The sequence below is a fragment of the Apium graveolens genome, chromosome 8 (assembly GCF_009905375.1).
Source record: "Apium graveolens cultivar Ventura chromosome 8, ASM990537v1, whole genome shotgun sequence".
NCBI lineage: Eukaryota > Viridiplantae > Streptophyta > Magnoliopsida > Apiales > Apiaceae > Apium > Apium graveolens.
The window spans coordinates 11,027,076-11,040,448 of NC_133654.1; positions in this window are offsets into that span (position 1 = coordinate 11,027,076).

Consider the following 13,373-nt stretch of genomic DNA (forward strand, 5'->3'; position numbering starts at 1 on the left):
CAAGCATTGTTAAATCACAAGGTAATTATCTAAGCTTCCTTGTACATAGATATGGATATGTTATAAGTTTAAGCTCCTAATTCCTTCACAATCTCTTCCAATAAATCAAGGAAGAAGATGGTGAATAGTAACCTTCAAGAAATAACTTTAGTTTTCTTGAATTTTTATGAAAGATTAAGGTTATACAAGCAAGGATCAAGGTTCTTTTAGGCATTCAAAGCTCTTGGGTTGTGTTAGGAAGCTTCAAGGAGGTATAAAACAACTTTCACCTTTAACTTATAGTTTGAACTTTGACTTTTGATGAGTTTATGGATGGATTAATGTATATATAGAAATATCCATGTATGTATAGCAAGATCCATGTATGTTAGATAGTTTGGTTGGATTTGTGGTGATTTTGGATATGAATCTTGGTTAATGGTTAATGAATCTTAAGTTATGGTTAGTAGATCATGTTTGTGGTTGAATAAGTTGGAAAACCTTGAGATTATGGACTGACTTTGCCTTGATATAAGTTGTGTTTGATGTATTGATGATGGTTGGGTGGTTTGTAGTGAATTGGTAAAGAATTGGAGTGGTATAAATATTGGTAATCGCGTAAACATAGCCGTCGTAACGTCCGATTTTCTTTGGACTGTTTTTGTGCATAGCATTAGGACCCGAGAACCCCCTGCTAGATTATGACCACTGCCATGTTTAGATAGCTCATGTTACGAGCTTCGTTTTGATATGTAGTTCGTTCGATTCCGATTTACGGTTTAGGAGAAACGACCGTTTCAAGTAACGGCGTTTCGCGAAGGAAACTTTTTCCCTCGCCTTACTTTGAAACATAGGTTAAAGACCAAAAAGGGTTAATTAATGTATGAAACAATTATGGTAAGAGTGTTAGGCAGTTGGTAAGACACTCGCGAAAGAATCGCCTTAAAACTCGTAAAGGTTAAATCATTAAAAATGGTGGAGCCGAGGGTACTCGAGTGACTTAAGAGAATCAGTAAGCGCAAAGCGAGCGTTAGAGTCTGAGTTTGTTAGAGTATAGATTTACAAGTGACTTTGGTTTAATTCCAACTTACTTGTTGCTTATAGGTTACCAGACTCGTCCCGAGCCATTCGTAACCCCCAGTCGCTCAGGCAAGTTTTCTACCCGTTATACTGTTGTTGTGATGTATACATGTATATGCATTATCTTGTGATAGATGCATGTTGGTTAATTAGCAAATTTTGCGATATATTGAAGCATGCTGATATGGAATATATATACATGCCTGTTTTGTATTCTTTCCATATATAATTGTTGATAATACCTATGCTAGAGGATAGCGGTAATTTGCATACCCTTAGTATAGGGACCCAAAGGTGAAAATATTTTCTAAAACCGGGAGTCGAGGATCCCGAGTAGATTTTGTATATATGGATATAAATATAAATATATATATATACTTATATATATATGGTTATAGTTTTCAAAACTATTAATCGAATAAGTTTTATTCGATAACTTTATTTTATTTAATGAATATTATTTATAATATTCATTCGAGGGCTTATGACTCAGCTTATTTATTTATTGAATATTATTTGAATATTCATTTGAGGATCTATGACTCCGATTATTTGCTGAGATATATTCTTTATTATATTAAAGAATAAGGTGTCGATAATCAAACTCACTTTTGATTATTCAAATAAAGATATTACTTTCGTATAAGTATATCTTTGATTATTTGCTATTCATTTCAAGTATAAGTTTTAATACTTCTACTTCAATTATTTTATAAAGATTATTCTTTATGGGAATATTATTTAAATAATAATATTCAGATATTTTCTAATATATTGGGACTGATTTATTTTGATAAATCAGCATCACTCCAAACATTCTTAAAAATGTTTTGCGAGTCTTCAAAATGATTTTTAAAAGTTAGAGCGGATCCCAAAACTCATTTTTATATTTAAGATCCTCCTTTCGAAGGGGATTTAAATACTCGCTCAAAACCTGAGGGATCCGGCTCTGTGGTGTGTTTTATATTCGCAACAAGGTTGCTGTTTTGTTAAATGAATCGATTACTTACCCAACACTCGGGAAGTAAAATTCTTGGAACAAGTTAATCCATTAACAGGCATCGCCTGGGAAATATCGGTGAGTTCTCCTTTCCAACTAGATACGACTTCTTGGTGGAGCCGTATCAACAAGTTTCTACTTGGGGAAAGGGGGAACGAGCTTTACGTTTCAGAGTCATGGATTTCATCTGAACTAGGAGTGGCGTAAGTGGCCGAGTAGCGCCGGCCCAGCCTTATTATATTGGGCCAAATGGCCTGGAAGTTCCGCTAAGGCGGTCCATTCCTTAGGAGTTCAGTGTTCGGTTGACAAGTAAATCCGACAGGTTCTCCTCTACATGTAGAAAATGGTGGGGTCGTACTACTACGACTGATCATCGTAAATGGTCTTCCTGGCGCGACAAACTCCCGTAATGAGTTCATCATCCAATTGGATAATTTCTGCAACACTACCCAGAGCACTTCGATAGAAAGGCTACGGTTGGGCGATTGTTGAGTGTTGGCAGGGTCAAGTTTTCAAAATGATGTTTACATCAAATGAAGTATCTCGTGACTTTATTTTATTTTGATAATATTTTAAAGATTTAATCTATTCAAATCTTGCCTTATAGTCTCATCTATGTGATGAACTTTTGAAACTAATTATAACTTGAACGGTGGTAGTTCAAGTAGTATTTGGGAAAGATATAAGTATTTTGGGGTATCTTGTAACTTCATCTTTTAAACTTATATCTAATTAATAATTGTCTTATGAATGACAAAGATTTTCAGAAAAACGTTGAGACAAGGTTAGATATATGAGATCACCTTGCAACGATATTTTTATACAGTTATACACTGGGACTTTGTGTATATTATGCATGGAAGAGGACTTCCAATATTTTGAAAAGTATATATGCATATATATATATACTGAATATTTTGCGACTTCATCGCATTAAGTTATCAACTTGGTTCATTTCTTTTGACCAAGATTTTCATGAGTACTATGAGAAGGCTCATATATTGTTAATCATTATACATGTTATTTTGGTGGGCTTGCTGCTCACCCTTGCTTTCTTCTTTCATCACACAACATCAGATAGACAAGATGAACAGGACCAAACTCCCAATTCGCGAGCGGATAGGAAGCGTTCCGCAGCTTCCTATAGGCATTGAAGTCACTGTAGCTGAGGTAGGGAACTACCAATAGACTAGGCTTCAACTTTTGATGTACCAGATTTATGTATATCTATGAATTGTAATAATGGCAAAGAAATGTAAATTTATTCAGAACCCTTTTGAGGTGTAATGGCTTATAATTGTGGAATAAAACGACTTGTGTTATTTTTTTGAGTATTCATCTCTGAGACTATAACGTGTGGTGTGTGTGTTTATTGTGGGGTCACAGTACAGAGTAGTTGAGTAATTATTAAGATTGGGTGTTATTAAGGGAAATGGAACTCGTGGCAACCTGGATCCCCGACCCCGGATCTGGGGGTGTTACAGAAGTGGTATCAGAGCTAAGCGTTATAAACCTCAGAGATGATAGGACGTTAAGATAATAAGTTCACTAAGATAATAAGAACTCTTGCCAAGTTCATAGTCGGACTACCTAATGTAGTACTGACGGTTAAAACCCTTATGGGAACCCTTATAAATATCGTGATAGGAGCGTAGTTCGTTATCGTATATGGTAGCGGGACTCCGAACCCTGAAGTTGAGGAACATCAACGCGATGATGTTTTATTAGTTATTGGAGATCAGATTGTGGATCCGATAGAGTGTCCTAATGCAGGACCGGATGATGTTGATATTAAGAATGTTGTCCTAGTAGGGATAGTTGTTGAGAAGGACCCCATGGAGGATCCTGATAGGATTGGATAAGGGACCACTGATGAATTGATGATCATGGTTTGGTCGACTACCAGAGGTAGGATTGGCCGGTCACTACCGGAGGTTCGTTCAAGTTGTAAAGATAGTAGCCCCTTTAACGCGGCTTACTCGTAAGACTGAGAAGTTCGAATGGACAGAGAAATGCGAGAACAGCTTTCAAGAACTGAAGCAGAGGTTGGTGATGGCCCCTATGCTGGCATTGCCGGATGGAAAAAGGAGATTTTGTGATTTGTAAGTGACGCTTCGCATAAGGAATTAGGGTGCTTCTTAGCACAGCAAGATAATCGCGTCTGCGTCAAGACAATTAAGGTAATATGAAATTTGATATCACCGCCCATGAGCTTAGGCTCGTGGCAATAGTTTTACCCTAAAGATTGGAGGCACTACTTGTATGGAGAGAAGTGCGAGAATTACCTAAGCCATAAGTGCTCTAGTACATTCTTACGTAGAAAGAGCTCAACATACGCCAGAGGAGGCGGTTAGAGCTAATCAAGAATTATGATTGGCAGATTCTTTATCATTCGGGGAAAGCCAATGTGGTGGCTGATGCCCTTAGTAAAAAGGAGAGACTCAAGATGATAATGTCTTTGGGAGAGTTTATAAGAGATTTTGGAAATAGTAGTGAAGGTAACCGGAGCCGGTACCGAAAAGCTGTTTGAGATTGCAATACAGCCCGAATTATTGGAAAAGATCATATTGTGCCAGAAAAAGTTATGAATAAAGGCAGAGAGCCAATAATTAGATAAAAGATTAATATCGAGAAAGATGATAAGGGAATAATGAGGTATTCCTATAGAATTTGGGTTCCGAAAGTTCAAGAGCGTAAGGATGAGAACTTAGATGAGAGCCATGGTTTGAGGAATAAGATTTAGAGCAAACCCTGAACGTGATAATCAGGGAGGTCGCCATCAAGATAGAAGGAACCCATGACATAATGGAGTGGAAAATGAGGATTTTAAATTAAAAGATGACCCCAATTATGGGGAGTAGGATGATTCATTTCATACTAAGGAAACAGAAAGTCGAGTAAGGAAAGGGGACCCGAGACGGTACTCCTATACGGCAATTCATGGACCTGTATAAAAAGAACTTAGACTATTATCCCCAACCACCACCCTGAGGAGACAGTGCGGTGAGAAATTCTTTCATGACCTTTAAGTCGCTAAGCTCTCAGAGTTCCAAGGAACAAGCTGACCCAGTCGAGGCAAGAGCCTGGCTAAAGGAAATAGATGAATCATTTGAGATTTTAAATAATTGACGAATCACAAAAGAGTGTTTTTGTCACTTACCCTCCTAAGAGAGAGACCACCCGCTGGTGAAAGGCCAAGGAAGGCACGAAGCCAGAGGTTATGATAAACTGATTTAAGATTCAGTAAGTTGTTTTCGGGAAAGTACTTCCCAAGGTTATGGAAATAGTGTAAAAGCTTTAGAGCCAGAACAAAGGCAGACGAGTATGATGAATTATGAATCTAAGTTGTAAAGATTATCAAGATTCATTCTGAGGACACGAATCCAGAATGACGGGATGTTTGAAATCGATGCTTATGTTGGGTTGGTTCATGAAATAATGATAAGGGAGTTGGGTATGAGGAAACCCTAAGAACTCGTAGTAATAGAAATAGAAAAGTATGTGATCGTCAGGATGAGGGTGATTCACCATGAGTTAAAATTGTTGGGTGAAGGCATAAGAGATGCATATATTTTATCCCCTTTAAGTTGGGAGGATTCAAGGAAACCTTGAGATAGTTCGAAGGATAAATATTGAGACACGGATAGACTGAGGAGACAAGAAAGTAAGAAATCAGGAAAAATTGGATGAAGGAAGTGACCTTCAATAATGTGAAATGTAAGACCGGTGGCTCGATACCCAGAAAGGGAGACGCCAGGTATGAGAGATATCCCAACATTGAGGTGACTGTTGAGAAACAACAAAAGTAAATAAGGAATTATTAAGAAGAAGTTCACGTTGAACACGACCAATATCTTCCAGAACATCCTTGTTATCGTTACCAAATTAGGCAAGACAAGCGGATAACCGTTGTTATCTTTTGGAGGCCATATGGATTGACCTCAATATGAATAAGGATGCTATTATAAAGTTAGGTATAGACTATCGAGGTGGGAATGATGAATATGATAATCTATCAGGGATATATGACTTTATTTATCCATGGAAGGATGCTTGTACCTTTTTAAAGGTGGAATTAAGGATAGAACATCGGTAACTTAAAACGAATCCTAGGGGAATGCATAAAGGTTGGCATTTCACCCTTAATAGGGATAGTATGAGTTTTGACAGTATGATTGGGAAAGGGTTAAGGTAACAACAACCTTTAAGAATCAGTGGAGAAATTTTTTCAGAAGAATATAGACAATGGTTCTAGTATTAGTAAATGGTATTGTGATATGCCCTGTATCTAGGGAATACAGGAGAAACGATTGAAGGATAACCTTAGAGGTTTTACAAGGAGAAAGGTAATATTCAAAATTCTCAAGAATAAAAATGTTGATAAAGGAAATATGACGTAATTATAATGATGCCAAGGGGGGTACGTGTTAAACCACGAGAAAGTATGGATCGAACCAGTAAAGGTCGAAATTATTCAGGGCAATTAGGACTTAAGATAAAAAGATGTTCTAAGTATGATTAAGAGTCAGTCGTGACAGTGATTAACCTCTAAAGACTGAGGCAATAACTTATGGAAAAATGGTGATATTTTTTTTTACTCATCAGATTTTAAGGAAAACATCTTCACTCAAGCAGTGATCGGAAATAAGGTAGAAAATTTATTTGGAGGTGGTTAATGTGACATTGACTGTAAGGAAATTTTACTATCAGGAAAGGCCAAAGAGGTGGCCGACACTTTAAAGGTAAGAGGATAATTATAGGCGCTTGTGCCGAAGGAAAACAGTGATGATGGTTAAAAATGTGAAGGTTGAATTATGGTTTGGAAGATTGACATTCCTTCTGATGACTGTGCAATACCCAACCGTAATAGTAATTGGCAAAGGTTTAATTCGTGTAATCGCCATGAACGGGCTATCTATCTTAGGAGGTCCTATCTTGGGATAAGCCAGGACCATGTTTCCAAAAGGACTAGACGAACCTTTGAGTTAAGTCTCCTATTAAAGGCATATGATTAAGAATGGTATTAACCTGCTATCGTTGCTTTGATTGAAACTCTTCTGCAATTTTATCTGCTTCATGTCATGAAAGTACGTCAGAGTTTGGAGTGTTCTTCATGAATTGTGATTGGTGGTTATGTTAACTCCTTAGGAGAATTAGATATGATATGTATGGACTCCGTATGGTTAGCTATTAAGACTTCATGAAAAACGAATGACGACAGTAGGTCAGTGGTGGACCATAATAATGCAGCAATGATTCTGCGAGTAATGAGCTGATTACAACCGTGAGAGTTGTATTGGAATGGATGTTGAGATTGAGTACCACTAATCGGGTCGTGGTAGTGTATAAGTTATCAATGATAGACTAATTAAGTAGAGTATCTACCTATTGAATATTTATTCCCTCTTATGAAAAGAGAGTCGTATTACTATATGAGGAAGGTTGCGGTGCAAGCATAGAATTCGAGTAACGATGATGTCTAGAATGAGATCCCAGATTCGATTTTCGATGTCGAGGGAGTTTCAAAGGTAATTGTGTATAAGCTCGAGGAAGAGCATGGGTCCATAGAATGATGGACGGGATAACGAAAATATTTAGGCACGTGAAATACGATGCTATAATACTTGATGTTGATATAAATACATATATGTTTTGTTCTCCTATGACAAACCTCTATAGTTCAGAGGTAGATTCCAATCCAGATATTTTGTGGCAGTATATTTTTTTTCATATATACAATTCTCTTCAGTTTGTTCTTTTCTCTTCTTTTCATTTCATGTAAGCTGAGAAGAACAACCCTTCCAGAAAGGGGAGGTATTGCCGAATGACTATCTATCTGTGTGATAGAAGCCTAGTAGGATACCAGCTATTGTTTAATTGCTTGTCAAGTACTAAAGGCTGGCCACCTTCTGTACTAACTATGCGATATAACAAGTGTTCATGATCATAGTGATCTCTCAATAAATTCTTTTACTTCTATATGAAGGATTAAGCTTTCGAAGATAGAAACAGCTGAAAAAGGAGTAGTAAAGTTATGGTGGTATTCGGAATGGAAACACATTCGTGATACTAAGGTTGACGTGGTTATTAAAAGGTTATAGAACGCTAGTGAGCAAAAGTGTAACCGGTATAATATTAGGAACGGAAGGTAGTAGCGATTACGAACTGGAAAAGAATGGGTATTGAGACGCCAAAGCTATAGTGCTAGAAGCTGTGATAAAATTCCATGCAATAGACTTGAAAGAATTTGGAATGATCACTTAATGCGGATTGAGTTATCTTACGACAATAGATCATATGTCATTATCAAGATGTCGCCTTATGAGATCCTTGAGGGAAGACAATGTCGATCTCCCTTATGTTAGGATGGAGTTGTAGAGCGCAAGATGCTCGGACCCGCAGTAGTCCAAAGGACCAAGGATATGATAGATCGAATCAGAGGACGGCTGGTAGTAGCCCAAGATGGACATGATAAGTATGTTGATTTGACACGAAAGGATAAAGAGTATGAAATAGGGGACCTAGTAATGTTATAGGTATCCCTTGGAAAGGATTGATGAGGTTCGGAAAGAAAGGAAAGCTAAGTCTACAATTTGTTGGACCCTTGGATATATTAAGACGTTTGGGAAGTTAGCATATGAGCTAGCCCTAACCCCGAACATGTAGCAGGTCGTAACGTGTTTCACGTATCAATGTTAAGGAAGCGAAATTCAGATGCCAGATAAATAGAGGCATATGAGCGCATAGATATGCAACCCGACGTAACCTATATGGAGCAACCAGGAAGGGTTATAGAGTGAAAAGGAACAAGTGCTTAGGAGAAGGATTATCAAACTAGGCAGAGTTTGGTGGTAGAACCACAATGTGGGAAAATTGACTCGAGAGTTAGAAAGTGTAATGCTAAGAAAGTATCCCCATTTGTTTTCTATCTGATTCCGGGACGGAATCCTTTTAAGGAGGGGAGACTGTAATAACCCCAATTTTTGGAAATTTTTGAAACCCTTATGAATAGTGTTTTTGCTGAATGAGAAAACTTTTCATGCCACACTATGTAGGGGTTCTGATATGGATATTCTGAGATTTTATTAGTACTTTATATGGGATATAAGTGTATGTAAAGATCGTCAGAATCCAAATCCGAACACTTTGATTTTTCCCGGAAATACCCTAGATGCGGAAAGAATTGAGTATAAGGTAACAGGATAAAAAGGATTTAAATTAAAGGATTATGATAGAGGATCATAAAAAGGAATATAATGTATTGAGAAAGGTTAAGGGAACCTAAGTAATAAAATCCCGGGTATGATCCTTCAAACGATAAACGAAAACGAAAGTTAAGCGAACCGTATAACAGATCAGCGGTCATTAGGCAAACAATTAGGAAGTTAAGCAAAGGGATTAGAGGAAGTGATGTCACCCAACCAATGAGAAGAGGACAAGGAAGGGAGGATGACATAGCAATGTGATGTAAGCATGACATAGGGAAGGAGGAGGTGTGGTTGGTTTATAACCACACAAATAAAAGGTTATTAAGGTAATTAACCAAAAACAAAACAAAAAACAACCAAGCTAAGCCAAACAAATCAAAAAACACAAAATCATTTCATTCTCATCATCTTGCTCTCGGCTTTTCATCTTTTTCAAGGGCAAGAATTTCAAAAATCAAGTTCCAAACATTGTTAAATCACAAGGTAATTATCTAAGCTTCCTTGTACATAGATATGGATATGCTATAAGTTTAAGCTCCTAATTCCTTCACAATCTCTTCCAATAAATCAAGGAAGAAGATGGTGAATAGTAACCTTCAAGAAATAACTTTAGTTTTCTTGAATTTTTATGAAAGATTAAGGTTATACAAGCAAGGATCAAGGTTCTTTTAGGCATTCAAAGCTCTTGGGTTGTGTTAGGAAGCTTCAAGGAGGTATAAAACAACTTTCACCTTTAACTTATAGTTTGAACTTTGAGTTTTGATGAGTTTATGGATGGATTAATGTATATATAGAAATATCCATGTATGTATAGCAAGATCCATGTATGTTAGATAGTTTGGTTGGATTTGTGGTGATTTTGGATATGAATCTTGGTTAATGGTTAATGAATCTTAAGTTATGGTTAGTAGATCATGTTTGTGGTTGAATAAGTTGGAAAACCTTGAGATTATGGACTGAATTTGCCTTGATATAAGTTGTGTTTGATGTATTGATGATGGTTGGGTGGTTTGTAGTGAATTGGTAAAGAATTGGAGTGGTATAAATATTGGTAATCGCGTAAACATAGCCGTCGTAACGTCCGATTTTCTTTGGACTGTTTTTGTGCATAGCATTAGGACCCGAGAACCCCCTGCTAGATTATGACCACTGCCATGTTTAGATAGCTCATGTTACGAGCTTCGTTTTGATATGTAGTTCGTTCGATTCCGATTTACGGTTTAGGAGAAACGACCGTTTCAAGTAACGGCGTTTCGCGAAGGAAACTTTTTCCCTCGCCTTACTTTGAAACATAGGTTAAAGACCAAAAAGGGTTAATTAATGTATGAAACAATTATGGTAAGAGTGTTAGGCAGTTGGTAAGACACTCGCGAAAGAATCGCCTTAAAACTCGTAAAGGTTAAATCATTAAAAATGGTGGAGCCGAGGGTACTCGAGTGACTTAAGAGAATCAGTAAGCGCAAAGCGAGCGTTAGAGTCTGAGTTTGTTAGAGTATAGATTTACAAGTGACTTTGGTTTAATTCCAACTTACTTGTTGCTTATAGGTTACCAGACTCGTCCCGAGCCATTCGTAACCCCCAGTCGCTCAGGCAAGTTTTCTACCCGTTATACTGTTGTTGTGATGTATACATGTATATGCATTATCTTGTGATAGATGCATGTTGGTTAATTAGCAAATTTTGCGATATATTGAAGCATGCTGATATGGAATATATATACATGCCTGTTTTGTATTCTTTCCATATATAATTGTTGATAATACCTATGCTAGAGGATAGCGGTAATTTGCATACCCTTAGTATAGGGACCCAAAGGTGAAAATATTTTCTAAAACCGGGAGTCGAGGATCCCGAGTAGATTTTGTATATATGGATATAAATATAAATATATATATATACTTATATATATATGGTTATAGTTTTCAAAACTATTAATCGAATAAGTTTTATTCGATAACTTTATTTTATTTAATGAATATTATTTATAATATTCATTCGAGGGCTTATGACTCAGCTTATTTATTTATTGAATATTATTTGAATATTCATTTGAGGATCTATGACTCCGATTATTTGCTGAGATATATTCTTTATTATATTAAAGAATAAGGTGTCGATAATCAAACTCACTTTTGATTATTCAAATAAAGATATTACTTTCGTATAAGTATATCTTTGATTATTTGCTATTCATTTCAAGTATAAGTTTTAATACTTCTACTTCAATTATTTTATAAAGATTATTCTTTATGGGAATATTATTTAAATAATAATATTCAGATATTTTCTAATATATTGGGACTGATTTATTTTGATAAATCAGCATCACTCCAAACATTCTTAAAAATGTTTTGCGAGTCTTCAAAATGATTTTTAAAAGTTAGAGCGGATCCCAAAACTCATTTTTATATTTAAGATCCTCCTTTCGAAGGGGATTTAAATACTCGCTCAAAACCTGAGGGATCCGGCTCTGTGGTGTGTTTTATATTCGCAACAAGGTTGCTGTTTTGTTAAATGAATCGATTACTTACCCAACACTCGGGAAGTAAAATTCTTGGAACAAGTTAATCCATTAACAGGCATCGCCTGGGAAATATCGGTGAGTTCTCCTTTCCAACTAGATACGACTTCTTGGTGGAGCCGTATCAACAAGTTTCTACTTGGGGAAAGGGGGAACGAGCTTTACGTTTCAGAGTCATGGATTTCATCTGAACTAGGAGTGGCGTAAGTGGCCGAGTAGCGCCGGCCCAGCCTTATTATATTGGGCCAAATGGCCTGGAAGTTCCGCTAAGGCGGTCCATTCCTTAGGAGTTCAGTGTTCGGTTGACAAGTAAATCCGACAGGTTCTCCTCTACATGTAGAAAATGGTGGGGTTGTACTACTACGACTGATCATCGTAAATGGTCTTCCTGGCGCGGCAAACTCCCGTAATGAGTTCATCATCCAATTGGATAATTTCTGCAACACTACCCAGAGCACTTCGATAGAAAGGCTACGGTTGGGCGATTGTTGAGTGTTGGCAGGGTCAAGTTTTCAAAATGATGTTTACATCAAATGAAGTATCTCGTGACTTCATTTTATTTTGATAATATTTTAAAGATTTAATCTATTCAAATCTTGCCTTATAGTCTCATCTATGTGATGAACTTTTGAAACTAATTATAACTTGAACGGTGGTAGTTCAAGTAGTATTTGGGAAAGATATAAGTATTTTGGGGTATCTTGTAACTTCATCTTTTAAACTTATATCTAATTAATAATTGTCTTATGAATGACAAAGATTTTCAGAAAAACGTTGAGACAAGGTTAGATATATGAGATCACCTTGCAACGATATTTTTATACAGTTATACACTGGGACTTTGTGTATATTATGCATGGAAGAGGACTTCCAATATTTTGAAAAGTATATATGCATATATATATATATACTGAATATTTTGCGACTTCATCGCATTAAGTTATCAACTTGGTTCATTTCTTTTGACCAAGATTTTCATGAGTACTATGAGAAGGCTCATATATTGTTAATCATTATACATGTTATTTTGGTGGGCTTGCTGCTCACCCTTGCTTTCTTCTTTCATCACACAACATCAGATAGACAAGATGAACAGGACCAAACTCCCAATTCGCGAGCGGATAGGAAGCGTTCCGCAGCTTCCTATAGGCATTGAAGTCACTGTAGCTGAGGTAGGGAACTACCAATAGACTAGGCTTCAACTTTTGATGTACCAGATTTATGTATATCTATGAATTGTAATAATGGCAAAGAAATGTAAATTTATTCAGAACCCTTTTGAGGTGTAATGGCTTATAATTGTGGAATAAAACGACTTGTGTTATTTTTTTGAGTATTCATCTCTGAGACTATAACGTGTGGTGTGTGTGTTTATTGTGGGGTCACAGTACAGAGTAGTTGAGTAATTATTAAGATTGGGTGTTATTAAGGGAAATGGAACTCGTGGCAACCTGGATCCCCGACCCCGGATCTGGGGGTGTTACAGATACTCTACTAAATCAAAATTTAAGAAAAGTATGAGGAAAAAATCAAGACATCAACAAAAATTGAAATAAGCTCCCAAAAAAAACACAAATATAAAAAT